The sequence below is a fragment of the Cebus imitator genome, unplaced genomic scaffold, assembly GCF_001604975.1.
Source record: "Cebus imitator isolate Cc_AM_T3 unplaced genomic scaffold, Cebus_imitator-1.0 Scaffold286, whole genome shotgun sequence".
Taxonomy (NCBI): Eukaryota; Metazoa; Chordata; class Mammalia; order Primates; family Cebidae; genus Cebus; species Cebus imitator.
The window spans coordinates 1,401,750-1,427,442 of NW_016107601.1; the positions used below are offsets into that span (position 1 = coordinate 1,401,750).

At 35.7% G+C, this 25,693-nt stretch overlaps 1 protein-coding gene across 7 annotated transcripts in view; it reads right to left on the reverse strand.

The window, feature by feature from the left end:
* PKN2 (protein kinase N2) overlaps positions 1-25,693 on the reverse strand; it is a 151,859-nt gene that overhangs the window by 121,126 nt on the left and 5,040 nt on the right. The gene's annotated exons all lie outside the window — the stretch shown is intronic.

Consider the following 25,693-nt stretch of genomic DNA (forward strand, 5'->3'; position numbering starts at 1 on the left):
AAATATGTTCAAAGAGCTAAAGATTCTGTAAAAAAAAAAAAAAAAAAGATAAGCTACAGAATTGAAAATATTTGCAACTCACAGGTCTCATAAAGGTATTAAATTCAGAATATATAAAGACTCTCAACATTCAATAAGAAAACAACTCAATTTTTAAAAACAGACAGAGATTTGAATAGATGCTTCACCAAAGATATATAGATAGCAGATAAGATCATGAAAAGATGGTTCAACATCATTAAATGCAAATATGCAAATTAAAACCAGTGTGACATCACTATAATGCTATTAGAATAGCTAAAATTAAAAATATTATTTGTACCAAGTACTTGTGAGAATATAAAGCAACCGCAACTCTTCTTTTCTTTTTTTTTGAGACAGGGTCTTGCTGTCACCTGGGCTGGAGTGCGCAGTGGCTCCATCACATCTCACTGCAACCTTGACATCCCAGGCTTAAGTAATTCTCCTGCCTCAGCTTCCCAAGTAGCTGGGACCACATGTGCAAACCACCACACCCAGTTAACAACCAGAACTCTTAAAAACTGCTAGTGGGAAAAAGTAAAATGATAATGATACAGCTACTTTGGAAAATCATTTGGAGGCTTTTTAAATACTTAAACGTGTATTGCTATATGTTTTAGCCATTTTTCTCTTAGGCATTTACCCAAGAATAATAAAAGCATAAGTCTACTAAAACTTCTACACAAATGTTTAAAACATCTTTATTGGTAATATTTCAAAATAGGCAATAACCCATATATCCATCAACAGGTAGAGATAAATTGTGGCATTATATATCCATATAATGAAACAGTACTCAACAACAAAAATTACTGAACTATTGATAGATATTGCAGCATGTGAAATCTCAAAATCACTATTTGAGTGAAAGATGCCATGTCTCCCTCCCCAAAGTACACACTGAATAATTCTTTTTATATAAAAACTCCATAAAAGGAAAATTCATCTATAGCAACAGAAAGAAGGGACTGGGTGAAAGGAAATAATGACAGGAGGAGATTAGAAAGAGACAAACTTTTGGGGTGGTAAATACGTTCATTATATTGTTTGCACGGACAGTTTCACAGCTATTATCTGTATGTCAATTTTATCAAATTGCATATTTTAAACGTGTGACCTTTACTGTATGTCAATTATATCTCTTTAAATAGAGATGCTGAAAAAAAAGCCTTTTTAGGTCTTTGATTCCTGTTCTGTACATAGGATTATATTTTCCCTTTACTAATATCAAGGATGTTCATCAAAAATTATCTTCTACTAGAGGTAAGATATCTTGGTTCTAGACTCAATTCCTCTATTTGATGATAGTAAATCACTTAAACCTCTCTGGATCTCATTTTTCTAACCTGTAAAATGAGATTAAGCGAAATGGATACATGCCCATCTCAATATTTCACAGAACTACAGACTAAGTAGCCTTCACTTTTTACCACATTATGTTGTTTTCAGAACACTACAGTAAAATGTCATTCTATAAGCCAAGTCATATTCTGTGATGGGAGGAACATGCTTGTTACAAAATGTATCAATAAACTCCTAAAATTATTTGAAATATTAAAATACAAAATACACACAGAAAAGATCATTAACTTGGATTTAGACAGATCTAGTTTCAAATGCCAGTTGGGCTAACTTGCTCTTATTTTTTATTTTTTAGAGACAGAGTCTCCCTCTGTAGCCCAAGCTGGAGTGCAGTGACACAATCTCAGATCACTGCAACCTCCACCTCCCAGGTTCAAGCGCTTCTCCTGCCTCAGCCTCCCTAGCAGCTGGGATTAGAGATGCATGCCACCAAGCCTGGCTAATTTTTACATTTCTAGTAGAGATGGGGTTTCACCATGTTGGCCAGGCTGGTATCGAACTCCTCACCTCATGATCCACCATGCCTGGCTGGACTAATTTGCTATGTCACATGGGCAAGTAACTTTATCTCTCTATGACTTATTTTAAAAATATATAAGTAACAAAAATAAACCAATATCTCTTAGATTATAAAATAAAACCAGTACATGTCTGACACGTAAGTTATTTAATAAATAGTAGCTAATGTCTATTAGTAAGATTGTGCTTTACATCATACAACTATCGGCATGCTTTAGACTTCATTGTAATTATTAAAATAATTACCAGAGAATTAACATAAAACACAACCATTACCACCAGTTTAAAAGGCTCTCTCACTACATATTAAAAAAAAAAAAATTTGGTTGCTCAGCATGTACGAAAGTTAGGCAAGGATATTTATTTAGTGCCCATGAAGTATCATTTACATAAATAACTGCTGCATTTTATTTGAACCTAAATAGTAAACCAAAAAAGCAGAAAAGGGACAGGGAGTGCTGGAAGATAGGGTGAGAAGTACTGCTATTTTTATATCAGATCATCAGGGAAATGCTATCGCATAAGGAGACACTTTAACAGGGACTTTAGTATATTTTAATTCATTAAAAAAAAAGTTTACACAAAATATCACTGCATCATTAGCCAAAGACTTCCCTGTCCACAACAATAAAGAAATTTACCTCTTTAAGCAAGGAATAGAATATAAAATATTTTGAACACAATGTTGCAATCTAAATCTAATTCTTCCAAAGGTGAAACTATCACACAGGAAAAAAATAGTTTTCAACTGAAACTAGAATACCTCATGAAAACTGTACAGTTGAAAGTTTTCATTTACTTTTTTCTATAGCTCCTTGACTTAAAAGGATCTTTCATCATACTAGAAAGAAAACACATAACTGACAAAAAAGCTTTTTAAGTGGTGAAATCTGCATTATTCCAAGTAAAAAAGTAAATATGGGATAAAATAAAGAAATTCTTTGTTTACATTCTTTACATCTTTTTTACTGTTGATCTCAAAGAATAAAGATAACACATTTTCTTCCTTCTCAAGCTGCTGACCAAAGTTTAGAACCAGCAAATATACTAAAGCCAATTTGAGTAACTAAATAATTTGCCTGCCAAAGTAGGAAGAAAGAACAAGGACATAATTTGGAGCAGTCTTCTGAACGAAAAATAGAAAATTTTCTTTAATTTTTCTGCTTGCATGCATTGGTTCCTATTATCCTACCTTCCTTGAACATCTTTTCCTCTTAGAAATTCCAACGATCCCATTTTAAGCTTATCTTAAAATGAACACTGCCAAGCCAGGCGCAGTTGCTCATGCCTGTAATCCTAGCACTTTTGGAAGCCAAGGCAGGTGAATTGCCTGGGCTCAGGAGTTCGAGACCACCTTGGGCAACATGGTAAAACCCTGTATCTACTAAAATACAAAAAATTAGCTGGGCATGGTGGCACACGCCTGCAGTTCCAGCTACTCAGAAGGCTGAGGCAGGAGAATCACTTGGGCCTAAGAGGTGGAGGTTGCAGTGAGCCAAGATCATGCCACTGCATTCCAGCTTGGCCTACGGAGTGAGACTCCATCGCAAAAAAACAAAAAAACAAAATGAAACAAATGACCACTCCCTCCTCTAAAGTCCTACAGTTGTACAATTCACTTAGAAACTGTGTGTGACTTTGAGCCATCTCTTCTATTGCTATCCTGAAATGTAATTTAAATTTTGACTTTTCACAACTGTCCCAGCAACTGAATTTAGATTCTAGAGCACCACTGTCCAGTTCAGATTAACTGCATGTGGATGTACACATTTAAATTTAATTAAAATGTAAGTTCCTCAAGCATACTAAGCCACAATTTAGGTGTAGCCAGCCACTTGTTGCTGGTAGTTACCAAATGGATCTGTAGCATTTCTAACATTGCAGGAAGTATTACTGAATAATTCTAAAATGTAGTGGCCAGGTCCAAAGTTTGCATATACTATATGGTTCTTAACACAATACACGAATATGGTAGGCACTTACATATTTGATTTAAAAAAGACAAATTACTGTATGGTAGAGACAGCCCTACAAACACATCCTGTTTAGTCAGAAGTCTTTTATAAAACTGAGCCAATATTTTAGCTTTGGGAAGACTATCTCCCAATAAAAGGCAATAACATGGCAACAAATGACCACGGCTAAGAAGTGGCTGCCACTTGCTTTTTTATATGTATTTCCAGTTTCCAAACTCACTGTCATTCCCACAATTAGGTATATCACTTGTACTTACCTGCTTCACTAATTTATGTTACTTAGATTCCCTGAGGGCAAGTTAGTTGTGACCTCGGCTTCATACTACATGGACACTTAAATGTTTTGCTAAGTAACATGATTAATTCAGATAAGATTTATGAATCCACAAGTAGTGTACTTAAAATAGCATGGCTCTGTTTTGATATATAATGCTTTTTACTAACACAAGCCCTTAAGTAAACTACTTTTTTTAATATAAATGGCAAGTTCTGAATAAAAAATTATCATGTTGGCCAGACATGGTGGCACAAACCTATAATCTTAGCACTTGGTGGGAAATCACTTGAGCTCAGGAGTTCAAGACCAGTCTTTGCTACATGGTGAAACCCCGTTTCTACTAAAAAATACAAAAACTGGCTGGGCACAGTGGCTCACGCCTGTAATCCCAGCACTTTGGGAGGCCGACGTGGGCGGATCACTTGAGATCAGGAGTTCAAGACCAGCCTGGCAAATATGGTGAAACCCCGTCTCTACCAAAAATACCAAGATTAGCCAGGTTTGGTGGCACGTGCCTATAGTCCCAGCTACTTGGGAGGCTGAGACAGGAGAACCACTTGAAACCGGGAGGCAGAGGTTGCAGTAAGCTGAGATTGCACCACTGCACTCCAACCCGGGTGACAGAGCAAGACCCATCGAAAAAAAAAAAAAAAAATACAAAAATTAGTTGGGTGTGGTGGTGAGCACCTGTAGTTCCCGATACTTGGAAGGCTAAGGTGGGAGGATAGCTTAAGCCCAGGTGATCAAGGCTGCAGTGAGGTGAAATCGTGCCACTGCACTCCAGCCTGGGTGACAGTGAGACCTGGTCTCAAAAAAAAAAAAAAAATTCATTTAGTGTCTAGTAGCCTGGATAAGAATTTATGGCCTTTCAGGGCAACTCTCTCAAAAACATGTCTTAATAATGTAACTTTTTAAATTAATAAATTTCACTGGGGACTACTGAAATGAAGAGAATTAGTCTATTTTAACTTCATGACACAACAATTCACTTGGTCATATTTGATTATAATACCAGGTAGATAACAGGTATTCACATTGCTTAAATTAATTAGTCATGAGTCCCTTAACTAGAACATGAGATATATTTTGAGAAATGTGTCATTAGGCAATTTCATAGTTGTACAAACGTCATCAAGTGTACTTACACAAATCTAGATGCCATAGCCTACCATACACATCTAGGCTATATAGTACAGTCTAAGGCTCCTAGGCTACAAACCAGTACAACATGTTACTGTAGGAAACTGTAATGTGTATCTAAACATTTCTAAACACAGAAAAAGTACAGTAAAACTACAGTATTGTAATATTATGGGACCAATGTCAAATGTGCTCTACTGTTGACTGAAGAGTTGTTATGTGAGGCATGACTGATTACATTCTTGCCTAGATATGGGAAAAAAAAAACTTGCTGCAAGTATCAGATAAAAACAAAATGTTAATATTCAAGTAGTGAACTATGAAAATCTGGTTTGGTAACTTTCATGAACTCAACCTTTGTTATTTATTTCTGCTATCTGTATAGTAAAAAGTCTATAATGAGGGAATAATTTTCCTTTGGGTATCTACATGCACTACATTTTGAAAATCAGTGAACTCAAAAATTATCAGCTTTAGCCATTTCTCATTACACCAGCTGATCAATTGTAACTATATTAAGCCAAGTTAGTAACAGAAAAACAAGTTTCTGTTTTGCAAAGAATATTAACTGGTATCCTTTCTTATCTTAACTCCTATAATTAAGCTGAGAAGGATACCTACTGCACAGGTGTTTATTATCAATACCACTTTCTCTTTCCAAAGGGTCAGCATACAGGACAAACAACAGTCTAACTTTTTATTCCTTAATATTTTTTATGACTGGAAATTGTTTTCAAATTAGTAAGTAACCGTCAAAAGCACAGATATAGTGAAATTCATAGATAAAAATGAAATTAGATAAATTTCTTTCTACTTACTCTTAAAAAATACATAAATGATATTCTTAGAAATAAGATTTTATTCTTTTGGCTTAAATCTGTCAAGGAACATACTCAAGGAATTAATGTTTTTAAAACTGCTTTAAAATGCTAGATTTAAATAAGTTCTCGAGCTTGAGTGACTATTCAGCAAATTAAAATAATTTTTATAGCCAACAATTTCAAAAACTGGAAGCATTTAAAAAATATCTTACAATATCTTCTGAAAAGTAATTTTATTTTACTTACTTTTTTTCTTAGATGGAGTCTTGCTCTGCTGCCTGTTGCCCAGGTTAGAGTGCAGTGGCATAGTCTTAGCTCACTGCAACCTCTGCCTCCTGGGTTCAAGCAATTCTCCTGCCTCAGCCTCCCAAGTAGCTGGGATCACAAGCACATGACACCACGCCTGGCTAATTTTTGTATTTTTAGTAGAGACAGGGTTTTGCTATGTTGGCCCAGCTGGTCTTAAATTTCTGACCCCAGGTGATCTTCCCATCTCTGCCCCACAAAGTGCTGGGATTACAGGTGAGAGCCAGGAAAGTCATTTTAATAGGTAAACTAGTATTAATTAAAACACACAATCCTTAGTAATAAAGAAAACTAGACACACACACATATACCACACACACACCCTGCTCCTCTAATTCCCAAAAGATGGCATTGGAGGCTGTCAGCAAAACAATACTTCATCTAATCTCAGTAACGGTAAACATGCTCAACAGTACAAAATTTCTAGGATAAGATGTATTAAGATTAACATTAAAAAAAAAATTACTACTAATCATCATTTGCTATTTTTCTACACCTGAGATCAATTATGCTTCACCTCCTAAAAAAAGTAATTTAATATATATACTCTTAACTAAGGGAATTATATAAAATATTACTCCAAACTCTTATGTTTTTCTGAATATGTGAATGACAGTTTATAACTTTTTAATATATTTAACTTCTAAGACTTTATCATTTACTTCACTTGAAAATGAGTTTTATTTAAAACTCATTCAGTAGAAAGTATTTTAACACTTTCTATTCAGGGTATAAACAAAAACCTCTGGACTCACTGCAAAAAAACGCATTCTTTAAACAGAATTAATTTCTAAGGGACTTTTCTGTCTTCTCTAAATTCAAGATATTAAAATACACCTCTGTATTCCTTATCAACAGAACTTTCTAAGATGATCAAAATGTTCTATATCAATGCTGTCCGATATGGCAACCACTGGTTGTATGTGGCTACTGAGCACTTAAAATGTGAACAGTGAACAAAGAACTGACTTTTCCACTTAATTTAATCAACTTAGAATTTAACACCTATGCAAAGCTAGTGGCTATTACTATCAAATGATCATGATTAGGTTTGATAACCTCCAACGGTGCTGTATTTATTAAAAGAAACAACACAGGAGGCAACCCAAGTGTCCACTGACAGATGAATGGAAAACAAAATGTGTTACATATACACAATGGATTACTCAGCCTTAAAAAAAAAAAAAAGAAAGAAAATTCTGACACATGCTACAAAATAGATAAACCTTGAGGATACTGAGCCATGTGAATTAGGCCAGTCATAAAGGTACAAGTACTGTATGATTCCACTTGTGAGGTACCTATTCAAATTCAAAGACATAAAGTAGAATGGTAATTGCCAGGAGCTGCGGGAAGCAGAACAGAGTTTTAGTTTTACAAGATGAATTCTGTAGACGGATAGTAATGAAAACTGTACAGCACTGTGAAGGTATTTAACACCACTGAAGTGTACACTTAATAATAGTTAAAATGGTAAATTTTATGTCTACCACAACTTAAAATTATATATATTTTAAAAGCATAACAATTAAAATAAGTACTTCTGACACAATAGCTAACTAGAAATCTAAAGTCATCAATAATGAAATAGATGCTTCTCAGAGATGGAAACTCAGATTTATTGAAAAAACAATAAAACAAGAACCAATTATAGTAATCCCAAAATGATTCAAATTATATTATTATACATTACTATACCATATCCAAGAGCTTGGCATTTTACTTGATGGGATCTAGCTGTACAGAGTAAAGTGGAGTTCTTTTAAGAAGTCACAAGGCTCAACAAAATAAAGTCAGAATACTTAATGCTTTGTTGTGTTTTGTTTTGTTTTATAGGCACTGACTAGAGCTGGCCTTGAGCAAGTCTCATGTTGAGCAACTAGAAAAACAAAACTCAAAAAAAGGAACTGTATACAATTATTTTAACTTCCTTAAAAGATAAGGCTTACTCTAGTAGAAGGGCTTAATAAAAGTATAGCTCTCAGGCTGTAAAGAAGGAAATACTGGGATAAGGCACAAGATTGCCACCATTAATAAGTAATTAATGCATGCACAAGAAAGCAGGCTAAAAATCAACGTAAATAACAAAAGAGATCATCCTTTTTCTCAGAACTCTGTATGTATTTAGCTTCCAACTGCTATAACTGCTAGGAGTGTTATCATATTACAACAAAATATTTTAGGAAAGTTACTAATCAAGTGAAAAGGGATGATAAAATGAATTTACTCTCTTAGGCTTCAAAAAAAATCTTTTTTATTTAAAGCAGTTTATCACTATAAGATCTTAATCCCCACAAACAGCCATAAATTGGAAAAAAGTACAAATAAAGTTTAACATCAGAAGAATATTAAAGGTATATTATTCTTTTCAAAGTCATAAAAATAAGTATTTTTTTAGTGCACTGAACTACATCACACATCTACAACATTTACTTCGCAAGTCTCTATTGTGGGTAACATGTTTGGTCTCTTTTAACTTATATGTAGTTTAACTGGTTTTAATTGAAAACATCACTCAACTTCATTAGTAATAATTCTTTTTTTTTTTTTTTTTTTTTTTNTTTTTTTGGAGACAGAGTCTCACTCTGTCACCCAGGCTAGAATGCAGTGGCGTGCTCTCAGCTCACTGTAACCTCTGCCTCCTGGGTTCAAGCAGTTCTCCTGCCTCAACCTCCTGAGCAGCTGGGCCTACAGACGCACGCTACCATGCCCAGTAATTTTGTATTTTTAGTAGAGATGGGTTTTCACCAGGTTGGCCAGGATGGTCTTGATCTCCTGGCCTCAAATGATCCACCTGCCTCGGCCTCCTAGAGTGTCGGGATTACAGGCGTGTGCCACTGTGCCCGGTCAACAGAACTTTTAAGATGATCAAAATGTCCAAAGTCAATGCTGTCAAATATGGCAGCCACTGCCCATATGTGGCTACTGAGCACTTAAAATGTAGATAGTGGTAAGAGATGATGATACTAGAACTGTGTAGAGAACTAAAATGAGGGATAGCAGAGAGAAGGTAAGGGTTCATGTTAAAGCAGATACCAGCTAAGGAAACATGAACATCTGTATATTGGGTATAATAACACTTTCCATTCCTAACTCAAAGGGTAATTTTTAAAATAAAGTAAAATGGTGAGGCACAGTGGCTCACACCTGTAATCCCAGCACTTTGGGAGACCAAGGCGGGTAGATCATTTGAGGCCAGAAGTTAGAGACCAGCCTGGCCAATCTGGTGAAAACCCATCTCTACTAAAAATACAAAAATTAGCCAGGCGTGGTGACGTGCTGGGACCTGTAGTCCCAGCAGCTACTCACAAGGCTGAGGCACTAGAATCGCTTGAACCAGGAAGTGGAGGTTACAGTCAGCCGAGATCATGTCACTGCATTCCAGCCTGGGAGACAGAGAGAGACTCTGTCTCAAAATACACATACACATACATGTACACATACATACATACAAAATTGAAATAATTATATGGGGAAGTGCTTTATAACTCAAAAATGCTCTACAAAAAAACAATGATATTAGTAATACTATTCGCATTTTTTAAACATAGTTCTCTTTACTTTGTATATAGTACCTTTAAAATCAACATCAGCTCTTTCTCTGTAATTAGCACTCGACTATATAAAAATAATATTCCACCATTGCTGTCAATCACAAAGAAAGCAAAAATAAAGGTCCACCATTTTTAGAGATTTATGGAAGCAAGAATGTTGTTTTAGAGTTGATAAAGTTATCCACTGATTATAAGAAAATCCTTATTATAAGGTTTATTATAAGGATCAACCAAAATTCAGCGTAGAATTTTTGCAGGGTTTCTATGAGGTTCCAACACAATGAAAACATACACCAAAACAAAAATTTATAGTAAAATGAACATTCTCCTGATGCTGGAATGCAAAGATAAGGTTTCCATAGCAATGAAATGGAAATTTAATATTGGTAAGCTATAGCAACAAACAATTGGACATTTACTATAATTTGCACAACAAAGCTCAAGCATATGCAATTACAGTGTTGGTATTATTTACTAATATTCACAAGTATATTGCCAAAAATCTGTTTGTCTAAGAATTGAAATGTGCAGGATCATTCTGGACTCTGCAGATACATAATCTTAATTTAAATTCACAAAATGTCCAAAGCCTGTGAGAGGATAAAATAAGAATCTGAATTTAAGTTGCTCCATGAAGTTGCTGAATGGTGATATAATAGCTCAATATTTATAATGCACAATGCACAAATAACGCACCATAGATTCTTAAATAAAAACTCAATCCTAGAAATCTTAAGATTTAAATAATCATAACCTGTGATTTCTTTATTTTGCATATAATCTCAACATACTATTATTTTAAATTATGACAATCATGGAAATATTTACACCTTAAGACAGTTATCCTCACTGTCCCTTCTATGAAGCAGAAAAGGATAAAAAACGGGTAGGGGAAGTGAAACTAAGTATGATCGGCCAGGCGTGGTGGCTCACGCCTATAATCCCAGCACTTTGGGAGGCCAAGGCGGGCAGATCATCTGAGGTTGGGAGTTTCAGATCAGCCTGACCAACATGGAGAAACCCCATCTCTACTAAAAATACAAAATTAGCCGGGCATGGTGGCACACACCTGTAAACCCAGCTACTCAGGAGGCTAAGGCAGGAGAATCGCTTGAACCCTGGAGGCAGAGGTTGCAGTAAGCCAGGATAGCGCCATTGCACTCCAGCCTGGACAACAAGGGCAAAACTCTGTCTCAGAAAAAAAAAAAAAAGTATGATCAGTTCTTGGCTGGCATGGTGGCTCATGCCTGTAGTCCGGTACTTTGGGAGACCGAGGTGGGGAGATCACGAGGTCAGAAGATTAAGACCATCCTGGATAACACGGTGAAACCCCGTCTCTACTAAAAATACAAAAACTTAGCTGGATATGGTGGTGCGAACCTGTAGTTCCAGCTACTTGGGAGGCTGAGGAAGGAGAATTGCTTGAATGCAGGAGGCAGAGGTCACAGTGAGCTGAGACAACGCCACTGCACTCCAGCCTGGGCAACAGAGCAAAACTCCATCTCAAAAAAACAAAAAAAAGGATGCTCAGTTCTCTAGGTGTTTAATTTCCAACTCAGGCCAGCCTGTCCACTATACAAATTCAGTATTGAAAAAAAATGAAGTAATCTTAAAATTTAAACCTGACATGGAAGAATTACTGTCTCCTATAACCAGGCACTTTATATACATCATTTTTTTTAATACTTCCAATAGTCTTTTGAGCCAGAGATTATCCTAATTTTTATATTAAAAAAATGTGCCTCATGTAGCTAAATAATACATACACAGTCAGAAAGCCAACATGTGTCAAATACAGGATTTAAGCCTAGGTCTGTATGATTTCAAGGCCAGTTGTGGTGGCTCACACCTGTAATCCCAGCACTTTGGGAGGCCAAGGCAGGTGGATCACAAAGTCAGGAGTTCGAGACCAGCCAGACCAACATGGTGAAACGCTGTTTCTACTAAAAATACAAAAATCAGCCAAGTGCAGTGGCACGTGCCTATAATCCCAGCTACTAAGGAGGCTGAGGCAGGAGATTTGCTTGAACCTGGGAGGCGGAGGCTGCAGTGAACTGAGATTGTGCCACTGTACTCCAGCCTGGGCCACAGAGCAAGACTCTATCTCAAAAAAACAAAACACAAGACAAAACAAAACAAAAAACAGAAACAAACTTGAATTATTTAGTACACTAGTGATTTCAACTAGGCTTTGGAATTACTAGTCAGATTTCCAAAAGGAAATGTGGAAAGTATATATAAAGTTACTGATCAAAAAAAAATTTTTTTTGCCTGTTAGGATATTACTATCAATTCTTAGCATTTTTAAAAAGTATATATTTTAATATCAATGAAGAAAAGAAGTTAAGAGAGGGAGAAAGGTGCTTGGTGTAGTAGTCCATTCCTGTAATCTCAACACTTTGGGAGGCCAAGGAGGGAGGATCACTTAGGCCCAGGATTTCAAGACCAGGCAGGGCAACATAGGGAGACTATTTTTTTTTTTAATTAGCTGGGTGTAGTATCACACGCCTGAGGCTGAGGTGGGAAGACAGCTTGAGCCTGGGAGGTTGAGGCTGTAGCAAGCAGTGACTGCACCACTGCACTCAGGCTTGGGCAACAGAGTGAGTTCTGTCTTAAAATATACATATATATGCATATATATATATATATATATATATATATATATATATATGAAGGGAGATGTTAATGCTTAGGCATTTTACAACCATTAGGCCATGAATCAGTGCTGTTCATGTTGGTATTTTCACACTAATAATAATGTTGCATGCATATATATCTTATATGTATTGGTATAAAGGTTTGGCAACTTTATATCAACATCTTAAAGTTTCCCTTTGTTTGCTGAACACTAATTTGGTTATGTAGTCTGAGAGGAGGAATTTGACTGGAACTGTTCTTCCTTAGAGGGAGAGAAGAATTTGAAGATTCCAGGGCACAAAAGGAAGAAAGGGTTGAAGCACAAACATGAACATAAAGAGCGAGCCACAGAATATGGAACTAGGTGTTCTATGGGGTAAAGCATTGAGTGAAGTGTGGATGTCCTTGTTGAAACCAGCAATGTGTTTATAAACATGTAGAAACAGAAACCCAGGAAGCAGGTGGTGCCCTAAGAACTTACAGTACCCTGCCCAAGAAACACAGAATTCTTGGGGAGATTTGGAATTCCCATAGGGTACAAAATTGTGGCTTTGCGCCTATCATGTCTAAAGCTTGAAGCTAAGATTTCAGCATGAATTTCGTCCTTCAGATCAACTAGCCAGTCATCAAGAATGGTTCTAGCAAAAAAGCAAGTACTGGCACTGTTGAGGGAGAAGGCAAGATATAAAATAAGGAATGCTGCACAAAGTAAAAGGCCAGGGTAATAAGCTGAGGAGACAGGAGACAGGATGTGGTTAACTGAAATAGGCATGAGAGATGCAGAAAAGTGACAGAAAAAAATGCCCCCAAATGCCAAAAAGGCAATAAAAGTATAAGGGTTAAATGGAATTTGCGTTCCCAAGACAGAGAGATCTTGGATATTCATATTGGTTCAGGCCAGTTATGTGACCACAGAGAAGTTATTTAATTTAAAAGGAAGTTTAACTTCTGGGCCAAGTGCCTGGCTCGTGCCTGTAATCCTAGCACTTAGGGAGGCCAAGGTAGGTGAACTGCCTGAGCTTAGGAGTTCTAGATCAGCCTGGGGAAGATGGAGAAACCCCGTCTCTACTAAAAACAGCAAAAATTCGCCAGGCATGGTGGTGAGCACCTGTAGTCGCAGCTACTTGGGAGGCTGAGACACGAGAATCACTTGAACCTAGAGGGCAGAGGTTGCACGGAGCTGAGATTGCAACACTGCACACCAGACTGGGCAACAGAGTGAGACTCCGTCTCAAAAAAAAAAAAAAAAGAAAAAGAAAAAAAGAGGATAAAAAGAAAAGTTTAACTTCTTTAAACTTTAGCTCTCTTCCCTGTAGAGAGATAAGAGCCTTATTTCAATCAAAGTGTTTTCTGTTTGTTTGTTGTTTTTTTGAGACAGAGTTTTGCCCTTGTCACCCAGGCTGGAGTGCAGTGGCACAATGTCGGCTCACTGCAACCCCCGCCTCCTGGATTCAAGTGAATCTCCTGCCTTAGTCTCCTGAGTAGCTGAGATTACTGGCTTCCACCATCACGCCCAGCTAATTTTTTTGTATTTTTAGTAGAGATGAGGTTTCGCCATGTTGGGCAGGCTGGTCACGAACTCCTGATTTCAGGTGATCCGCCAGCCTCAGCAGCCTCCCAAAGTGCTGGGATTACAGGCATGAGTCACTGTGCCCAGCCTCAACTGAGTTGTTTTAAGGATTAAGTAACATCATTATATATGCATTATCATTTGTTTTTAATAATAAACATTATTATTATTACTTGCTTCTGTTGTATCTGGTGACAGCTCCTTCTGCTGGTAAAAATTTCCCAGTCTTGAGACTTGGGAATTTAATTACTATATGACTTAAGGTAATAACAGTATGTCCCTGCCAAGGGAAAAATGATATAATGCAGTTCTGCTCTCTGATAAATACCAAAACAAAAGCAGGAAAAGTGTGAGTAACAAATATAAAATCAGATGATTTTCAGACACAAGACTGTTAATTATTCAACAAACATCAATCAGCAGCCCCTGTCAGAGAGAAGGGAATAATACTTCCTTTGCCCTCTGAAGGTTTGTTGAAGATCAATGAAAAGAGGCAGATAAACAGAAGAAAAGGCATACACATTTATTTGATCATCGTTTTACACAACATGAAAGCCTTCAGAATGAAGGCCCAAAAATATAGGAGAAACTGTCAATTTTTATGCTTAGTTTCAACAAAGTGTGCACAGCTGTGTAGAAGTATGATTGGACAAAAAGGATATAATCTAATGTTAACAGACTGAGATCTAATGTTAATAGACTGAGTGGGGAAACCATGCAAGACCTGTCTCATTTTTTTGTGTGTTTGTGTGCCTCTCTTGAGTATGTATTCTTTCCTTTTGGGTATGGGGAAGGATTCTAAAATGGGGATCTTATGATCTATGATCAAAGTAGGTCAGGTAATTTTTTTTATGACTAGTGTTACACAAAAAAAGGAAAGAGGAAAAGTTAGAATAATATTCTTAGGTTTTATGACAGGCTTTTTAAAAGGGGTTCTGCATTGTGGAATACAGAATGGCAATTCCTCAAAGATGCAGTGGCAGAAATACCATTCAACCAGAAATCCCATTACTGGGTGTGTGTGTGTGTGTGTGTGCGCGTGCGTGCGTGTGTGTGCATGTGTGCATGTGTGTGTATCCAAAGGAATATAAATCCTCCTATTATAAAGATACATACCTGTGTATGTTCACTGCAGCACTATTCACAATATCAAAGACATGAAATCCACCTAAATGCCCATCATGGAATACTATGCAGCCATAAAAAGGAACGAGACCAGCCGGGGTGGTGGCTCATGCCTGTAATCCCAGCACTTTGGGAGGCTGAGGCAGGTGGATCACCTGAGGTTGGGAGTTCAAGACCAGCCTGGCCAACATAGTGAAACTCCATCTCTACTAAAAATACAAAAATTTGCTGGATGTGGTGGCGCACACCTGTAATCCCAGTTACTCAGGAGGCTGAGGCAGGAGAATCGCTTGAACCCAGGAGGCGGAGGTTGCAGTGAGCTGAGATCGTGCCCCTGCACTCCAGCCTGGGCAACAGGGCAAGACTCTGTCTCAAAAAAATTTAAAAAAAGGAACGAGATCATGTCCTTTGCAAGGACATGGATGAAGCTGGAAGCCATTATTCTTAGCAAACTAAAGCAAGAAGAAAAAACCAAAATGCCACAGTGTTCTCACTTATAAATAGGAGCCAAATGATGAGAACACATGGACTTATGGGAGGGAACAACACACTGGAGCCTGCTAGAGGGTGAGGATGAGGGCAGAGAGAGCATTAGGAAGAATGGCTAATAGATGCTGGGCTTAATACCCAGATCATGGGATGATCTGTGCAGCAAACCACCATGACAAGTTTACCTACGTAACAAACCTGTACATCTTGCACATGTACCCCAGAACTTAAAAGTTGGAAATTTTTTTAAAAAGAGAAAAAATTAAAATTATATTAAATAATTCTAGCCTATGGGCAAAAAAGAAAAGATATTTATGTAATTGAAATACATTTGCAAAAAGGCAGTGAATGGACTGCACAATAAAATATATACACCTGAAGTTAGTGAGCAGAAAGAAAAATAAAGGTAATCTCCCAAAACAGAGAAAATTTAAAGAAATAGGAAATACTAAGTTAACTTTAAAGACAAAGAAAACCGCCCAGGTGATCCAACCTATGTTCATAAAATGTGTAAGAAAGATGTTGTAGGGATGCAGAAGAGGGGTCAGGGGAGAAAAAGAGAGAAACAGGAAAGAAGAAGGAAGGAAAGAATATAATAGAAATATAAACCTTGTCAATGTAAAGACAATACAATAAACAAAATTAGTGCAAGGGAAGTGAGACGTGGAAGTATACTTAAACTCTCATTTTTGTGCAGAGTTAATAGATGCTGTGGATCTACAAATCAGTCCTAAAGGAAACTACCAGAAAAAAACTAAAAATAATAATTAACTAACACATTTAGGAAATCAAGAAGGAAATATAGAAGTTGATTAAATGTCTTTCGTAAATCACTTATAAATCACTAGGTTAATGTATATGGCTTAAAGTTCATAAAGCAAAAATTTTAAATTATAATGTCAATTCCAGAAATTATAAAGGGCAATGCAACTACTTCTGGGGAGTAGGACTAACTGAAGAGAAAGTAGTAAGGAAGAGGTCTTTACTTCTAATTTTATACATTTCAGCATCTTCTGATTTATCTCTGCATATGTACACATGCATTATTTTCAAAATGTTTTTAAAAAGTCAAGTAATTTAAGGGTCCATGAATACTGTCTTTGATTCCAGAAATGCCTCCAAAAAAATTATGTAACGAAGCACTTGGTGAAGTCTAGGTTCTTCCAGAATTGACTTCACCAAGTACTAATATTAATGTGCCAGCTTTTATCAAAGATTGCTTTGAAAAACAACGATAAAGAATACTTTCTTGTTTACTGTTTTGTTTAATGTTTTCTTGTTGAGGGTATTATTTATACATGAGTCATCGTTCACTGTATAGTGGTCCTTGAGTGAATCTCTTTTAATGTCAGTGCTAAATAAAGCTTGCTTCTGCTGGGGAAGGGAAAAAAAAAAGGAGGGGGGTCCTGGTTTCTATGACCCATCTTAAAAAAGATAGATTCTAGTTTTTATGGCTAGCCTTGGAGGAAAAATAAAACTGAGAGACTAGAGGACAAAAAAGGTTAAAATATAAAAAAACTCTTTTGTTTCTGAGACTACTTCTAAGACCATCATTGTAGAGTATTGTTTTCTGAGTCTCATCACTGCTATGCACAAGCTACTTTGTTCAGGATTAAAGGGGTAAAAGATGAAGATATAGTCCTTTCCTTCAAAGATTTTAAGCATTAAGCCTAGAAAAGAAAATGAGGTAGAATACAAACAACTACAGTATAATGCAATATATAATAAATGTCATGAGATAGAAAATATTCTATTTAAATTTTGAAGAGACACTGGACATGAGTAGGGGAAAATTAGGAAAGAAATAAGCAAAATTTGGATTTGGCCTTAAAGAAGTATTACAGTTGATAGAATGTAGTAAAAATACAGGTGAAGAAAAATCACTAATCATAGTATATCCGAAAAAATAAGCTGCTTACATGAGTAACAGTCAAGAATGAAAAGTATTTTGTGGCCACGACAACGACAGCTTGGACTGCCTAGCTAAGGAATTACAACTATATCCCACAAGCATTAAGTAGTCACTGAATGCTTGGGACAAATTCTGAATTTAGCAGTTATACATACTTCTAAATAAAAGCTGAAAAAGACAAAAGAGGTAGAGGTGAAATACCAAGATATTATAATCATCTAAATAATGAAGGCCCATACTTAGACAATGGCAAAGTAATGAATGAATTTAAGATACAGAAGTAGAAGAAATAACTAAAGAGACTGAAGCAATAGTCAAATAAAAGTGACCAGCAGATTTCTAACACAGGCAGCCAGGGGAAGGACAGCTTTTGGAAACTTAGAGAAGTCAGATCTGGCATATTAGTCATACAATTTTAAAATCTGTTCATTTATTTATTCAAGCATTTATTAACCGTAAGCTATATGCCAGTTGCTAGGGACATAAAGATGAGTAAGACCTAATTCCTGTCCTGAAAGTAGTAGAGACATGTGTAACAATTAATTACCATATTAAGTGATATATTCAATAATAACAGGAACTGCAAAATCAGAGACTAACTTGTAAATCTATCAAAATGGTGCATGACCAACTCACTAAATTTATTAATCAAAAATATATCTGAAGTAAAATTTTGCTTTATTAAATAGATAAATATTCATATATTCAATGAATATGATTCTTATCAAAATTTTAAGGATTTTCCAATTTATCAAATGCTGTTCAGACAAGCAATATTATTATTCTTAAAACGAGAATCAGCATATGCAAAGACAGGGAGTGTGGTTCAAAGAAATGTAAATAGTTTAATATTCCAGAGTGTAAGATAAATAGGGAGAAAAATTGGAAAGAACTGACTGGGGCTGGATGCTGAAAAGTATAAGTATATTTTATTCTATAATCAACAGAAAGTTACTGAAACGTTTAAACAGGAGAATCCCTAGAATTCTCAACTTAGAATCCCTTCTCACAGAATAGTCTATCCCAACCTCATAAGAGGGTTCTTGCAGCCATATTGATACTAGAAAATCTCATCCCTCCATTGCCACAGTTGGCTGGATCAGGGATAAATGTTTCATTGACTGAGTGAGGCCGCTCAGATTTTCTTATCTAAGAATTTAGAATTGTGACATATACCAACTCAGTCAGCTGTGGTCTATGTTCACTAAACTTGTACAGTTAATGTAAATTTAGAAGTTAAGAGTGCCACTTGGAGAACACAGGCAAGGAGAGGAAAGAGAACCAGTATACAGAGGATATACAAAGCAGTACACATACTTAAAGAAGAAAAGAGAACATGTAGCCCTACAAAGAAAGAAAACACCCCATTTCCTGTTTAATACTCATGGGATCTGACTATATATCTTGCCCTTAAGTTAAGTGATACATTCCCATAGCTTATTAAAAAATCCAATTTCTGCTTAAGCTAATTTTAAGTGGATTTCTATTTTCTGCAACCATTACCAAACAAGGTTTTGGTGGTTAATCAGATTCTGGTGGTTAATCTAAAGGATAAATTAAAAGGAAAGTAGGCTAGAAATAGGTGGAACATTTAAGGCAGAAAAGGAGTTACCAAATAAAAGCAGTAGTAACAAATAGAGACAGGTATGATGAAAGAAAAGTAACCAATATTGTGCAGGGTCCTCAAAGCTTAATTAACAATAGTTTCAGGAAGCTCCAGCAGTATCAATTGCTCTAAAGACTAGAAGCAACAGAACGTCATATCTTTAAGAAAACTATTTCAACAGAATAAGTGAGACAGAAGTCATGTATGAGTAAGCTAAATAAATGGTAGACAAGGCAACAAAGAAATCTCTCATAAAAAGAAAGAAATTTGAGTGTATAACAGTATTAAAGAGTATAAAACATGAGAGACATGAACTTATTTTTAAGCAAAGAGCCAGTGTATAATGAAAGCCCCATCCTGCAAAAGAGTAAAACATGATATTCTAGAGGAAGCAAAAGTCCAGAAAAGTATAAGTTTAGCAAGGAGAAGCAATTTTTCCTTAAAATTCAGTAGAAATAAAAAGGATGGCTAAAATTCCAAGAAATCTGAAAGTAAAGACAAGAAAACTTAAGGACACTCACATGGTGGAATAGCACATATCACGAGATAGAGGTGAGTGATATGCTGAGAACAAAAGAGCAGGAGTAGGCTGGATGACAGAAAACAACATAAAACCTTTGAGTCACAACTGGGGAATGGGATGGGTGTCAACCAGAGTTAAGACAAGAATGACCTTTACTGACCCAAAGCTTCAGGGGATAAAATAAAAAACAGAAGAACCACAAATTTATATAATAAGGAAAAAGTAAGGTATTAACTTGCAAAAATTTATCAAATTTGATTAACCAAATATGATTAATTTTAACTGATTAAATTTGATTGATTTTTACAAGTTAGAGTTAGGCTAATAAAGATATTTGTAGATGTTTCTATCCTTAAAGCCAAAAAGTCCTCTATTTTAAATCTGCATTATAAAGAAGTCTGATAGACATTTCAAAATGTTTTTAAACATTAAAATAACTCAGACCTATGTCCATATTCAAAAATCAACTCTATTAAATAAACAGCAATGAGATATCACAATATATCTATTAGAATGACCAAAATCCAGAACACTGACAACACCAAATACTGAAGAGGGTGTGAAGCAACAAAAACTCTTATTGTTGGCAGGAATACAAAATAGTTCAGCCAGTTTGGAGGGCAGTTTGGGAGTTTCTTACAAAACTAAACATATTCTTACCACACAACTGGACACCCTGGTATTTAACTGAAGGAGTTGAAAAGTTGTATCCACACAAAAACTTGCACAGGATGTTTATAGCATTTTATTCACAGCCGCCAAAACTTGGAAGCAACCAAGTTGTCCTTCAGTAGATGAATGAATAAACTGGGGTACTTATAGACAATGGAGTATTATTTAACACTAAAAAGAAATAAGCTATCAAGCTATGAAAAGACACGGAGGAAAATTAAATGCTTATTCATAAGTGAAAGAAACCAATGTAAAATGGCTACACACTCTATGATTCCGACTGCATGAGATTTTCGCAAAGGCAAAACTACGTAAACTGTAAAAAGATCGGTGGTTGCCAGGGAATGGAAGAAAGGGAAGGAAGAATAGGTAGAGCATGGAGGATAAGCTTAGTGCAGTGATACTATTCTGTATGATACTATAATGCTGGATACATGTCATTATACATTTGTACAAACCCACAGAATGCACAACACCAAGAGTGAACCCTAAACTATGGGCTCTGGATGATGATGATGATGATGTGTCAATATAGGTTCATCAACTGTAACAAATGTACTCTTGCAAGGGGTGTTGATGATGCATATGTACATATGTGAGGAGGTGGGTATTCAAGAAATATCTACACCTTCCTCTCAAGTTTGCTGTGGATCTAAAACTGCTTTTAAAAATGAAGTCTATTAAAAAAAAACCTCCAGATAAATTGACATATATCTAAAAAATAAAACTGCAAAATTCTTAGAAGCAAACTTAGACAACTATCTTTTAAACCCAGGAAATGGAATAATTTATTTAAAAGGGCATTAAAAGCAATTACAGTAAGTCTTCACTTAACACTGTTGATGGGTTCTTAGAAACTGACTTTAAAAGAAACAATGTGCTGCAGGTCCTTTAATAATGCTGTTTTGCTCAGTATCTTTTTTTTTTTTTGAGACACAGCCTCACTATGTTTCCCAGGTTAGAGTGCAAAGCCATGATTCCAGCTCACTGCAGCCTTAACTCTTGAGCTCAGGTGATCCTCCCACCTCTGCCTCCCAAGTAGCTGGGTCTATAGGTGTGCATCACCACTTGTGGCTTATGTTTTATTATTTATAATATAATTTCCTTATAACATTGATGAGAAAAATAAATTGCTTTCTTTATACGTTGTTTTGCTTAAAGTCAGTTTCCAAGAGCCCATCAATGACATTAAATGAGGACTTACTGTATGATAAAAAAAAAAAGGGACAAATTTGACTTCATTAAGAATTTTTTTTATCAAAAGATCCACAGCAATGATAAAAACTGTATTTAGGATTCCAAGTTTGCAAGTACTAGTAAACTGTGCAACAGAAGATTAATATTTTGCTTTATATCCAATATTAAATCTGATCAACTCCAGCATTTTAATGGCAAGCTGTGAAAATACCTAAATAACTGATTCACATAATCTTAGGGAATACACTGCTCTTTAAACAAAAGAATAAAATATTATTAATGACTAATAAGTAGTTTGCAACAAAGAGATATGGAACTGGAAAATGAGCAATTGATGAACTATCTGTATAATTTTTGCTATTTCTCTGCTTCTGAATTTACAGTACTTGTTAACTAAATCAACCTAGCAATTGAGTGCCTAGTATGTGTGAAGCAATACAATATTTTACACAACTTCCTATGGTTATTCATTTGGATAGTTTACAAATCCCCAGGCCATAAACTATTAATATAACTTTACCCTTTCTATACCAAATGTACAATAGATATTAAATCCAAACCTGTTGATAATAATGTAAATTACTTTAAATATTTGCCAAAAAAGGTAAAAGCATTTAAAACTGTTCCTCCCACACAACCCCTGTAAAAGAAAGTGAAAAAGTTAGGAACTGAAAGAAGACATTCACAATGTACACAGAGGATTAACATAAACAATATAAAGAACTCTTGTAAACCAGTAAGAAAAACAAAAATAGGCAAGAGACATAACTAGGAATTTCACTGAAAAAGAAACATAAAAGGCTGGCAAACAAAAAAAGAAATGTTCTACATCAGTGATAACCAGGAAAATGTACATAAAGACCACAATAAGACAACATTTTACATCCTTTTGATTTGTAAAATTTATACTAAGTGTTGGAGAGGATGGATAACCAAAGGATCTTTTATGTCGTATATTGCTAATATGAATGTAAATTGGTACAATCATATTGAAAGTTCTGTTATCATCTCTGAAGTTGAACATTCACCTACCCTATGAAGCAACAATGCTATCTCTAGGTATATAATAGGAGCTGTGGCACATACACAGTAGCAAACATGCACAGACTGTCCATAGGATCTTCGCTTATAATTACAAACATAACAAAACAAAAAAACAGAAAATAACTGCCCAATAAAGGAGAGTAGATAAATATCCAAATATCCACCAAAGGAGAGTTAATGAATATTTTACTTAATGAAATATTATACAGCAATTTAAATGAATGACTAGCAACATGCAAAAATGTGGATAAATCTTACTTATAACAGGTGAAAAATCAAGTTCAAAAGATTACATTCACCACAATTCTATGCAAACAACTAAAATAGAAGATGTTTAGATTTATATGTCCAACTAAACTATACACAGCAATCTCCTTTTATAAGGTGGTCCAAGAGACCCCCCCAGTAAATGCCTAAAACCATGAATAGTACTTAACTCTATATATACTTTTCCTGTAACACACATACATATTGCTAAAGTTTAATCTGTAGGTTACGTACAGTAAGCGATTAACAATAAAATAGAACAATTATAACAATGTACTATAATTACAGTTGTGTGATCTCTCTCTCAAAATATCTTATATTACTATACTTGTAAATATCTTATAGTACTATACTGTACTCACCTATTTTTGGACCACAGCTGACCACGGGTAACTGAAACCGTGGATAAGGAGGGACTACTGAATGAGGAAGAGAATGAACACAGGACTCAAAAATGATAACCTAAGATGACAAGAAGGTGGAAATATAGAAGAACACTATAGGTAGGTTAAAATTCCTAGCTTGTTTTGAGAGAAGGTGAGTGGTGGTCCATGATTACTTATCAAAATGATACAGGGGGGGATGATTAATCCAATGCAGTGTGCCTGATGTTTAATAAATTTTTTGAAAAATCCAAAAGTTGCATAAAATTTGTTCAACAAAAATTTTGAAACAGGAGAACACCTCCTTAGAGAATTTCTAAGGTGACAACTACAGGGAAGGGAAAACAATACGACTAATGTGTAAAATATATGAAACACAGGCCAAGCACAGTGGCTCAAACCTGTAATCCCAGCACTTTGAGAGGCCAAGGCGGACAGATGGCCTGAGTCCAGCAGTTCGAAACCTGCCTGGGCAACGTGGCAAAGCCCCGTCTCTCCAAAAAAAATACAAAAATCAGCCATGTGTGGTGGCTCACACATGTGGTCCCAGCTACTCGGGAGGCTGAGGTGGGAGAATCACTTGAGCCCAGGAGGCAGAGGTTGCAGTGAGCCAAGATTATGCCACTGCACTTCAAGCTGGGTGACAAAGTGAGATCCTGTCTCAAAAATAAAAATACACAAACACTCAGCACATGCACCGTGTGGCAAGTACGTCTTCTATAGTCAAAAATAAGTTCCAAATTTCATTGTAACTAAATTCCATTAAATTAAAGTACTTATGAGCCAGGGTAGTAAAGAAAACTTTCACCAATCTGATAAGTCACTGTCAAATTTCTAAAAGAGATAAATCCTAATGATATTATATAATTCTTATATATCTACTCATCTTTATGAGGCACTTCAACACTACCTTCAAATCCAAGGTGTACACTGTCATCAAGTACACTGTCCCATGCTTTCCTGATCGTCATTTTTTACACACAATATTTATGCATATGTTACACAAATTTCATTTTTGTGATTGAAAAAAAACCAAATATGATAATAGAGCTAGTTTCAAAGATTTCATCAGATAAAATTAAGAGAAGTTGGACATGCATCAAGATAAAGCTTCTCTATTTGTTTCATTAAGGAATTACTTTTTCATTAGTCTATTTTCCCACTCTAAATTTTAAATCATTTTAAAGCTTTTAACTAGTTTTCAACTTTGCTGTCAAGTTTGAACTCTGCTGTATATCAAAAGTTAATCAATTAAATGTCATATAATCTAAAATTGGTTTTTTAAATAATATAGACATTTGACAATTATCAGCGCAGTATATTTTATGAGGAAATAATGTAGAATTAACTGTTTTATTCAAATCCCATTTATAGTATGGAAGTAACATTATTTTAAGTGGTCTTTATAAACTACCACTCTATTTGTTTAAAAGTATACATACTTCTGATGAATGGCATAGAAATTTACCCTTGCCAAATTTGAAAAGCAGAAATAAGAGCCCCCAAGGAATCAGATGCTAAGCGCTGGGATAAAGAGATGACATCTAGAAGGCACCCCTACCTCTCCCTATTTCTTTCTTTTTATTTTTTTTAAATTTTGAAACTTGGAAGCACTGTGGTTTGTATACCTCTCCCTATTTCAATACAATGAGACTGGACCTAATCTCTATTACACTAATGAAAGATGACAGAAAAATCATATTAAGAGTCATCATTTAGTAACATTAGTTTTAACACAAAGACTTTTATCTTGATAGTCAAGAAATATTTGGAAAGTTATTTAGTATATTTAACTCAGCAAAGTATGCACTGCAAATGACAAACATTGCAGTAGTCTTACTGAGCAGCAATAATCAAATCTCAACTGAAAAAACACACAGTGCTGATATACTGTTCAAAGAAATTGTTGCTGTATTTCATTACTGTCTATTACTGAATCTGTACCACTGCACTTTTCTTTGAGACAGGGTCTTGCTCCGTCACCAAGGCTGGAGTGCAGCAGTGTGATCTCGGCTAACTGCAACCTCCACCTCCCAAGTTCAAGTGATTCTTGTGCGTCAGGCTCCAAAATAGCTGGGATTATAGGCGCACATCACCACACCTGGCTAACTTTTGTACTTTTAGTAGAGATGAGGTTTCACCATGTTGGCCAGGCTGGTCTCGACCTCCTGACCTCAGGTGATCTGCCTGTCTCAGCCTCCTAAAGTGCAGGGATTACAGGCATGGCACCCAGCCTGCACTTTTCTTCCTAATAAAGCAATGACTCAAAATTGAAATATTTTGACATTAAAA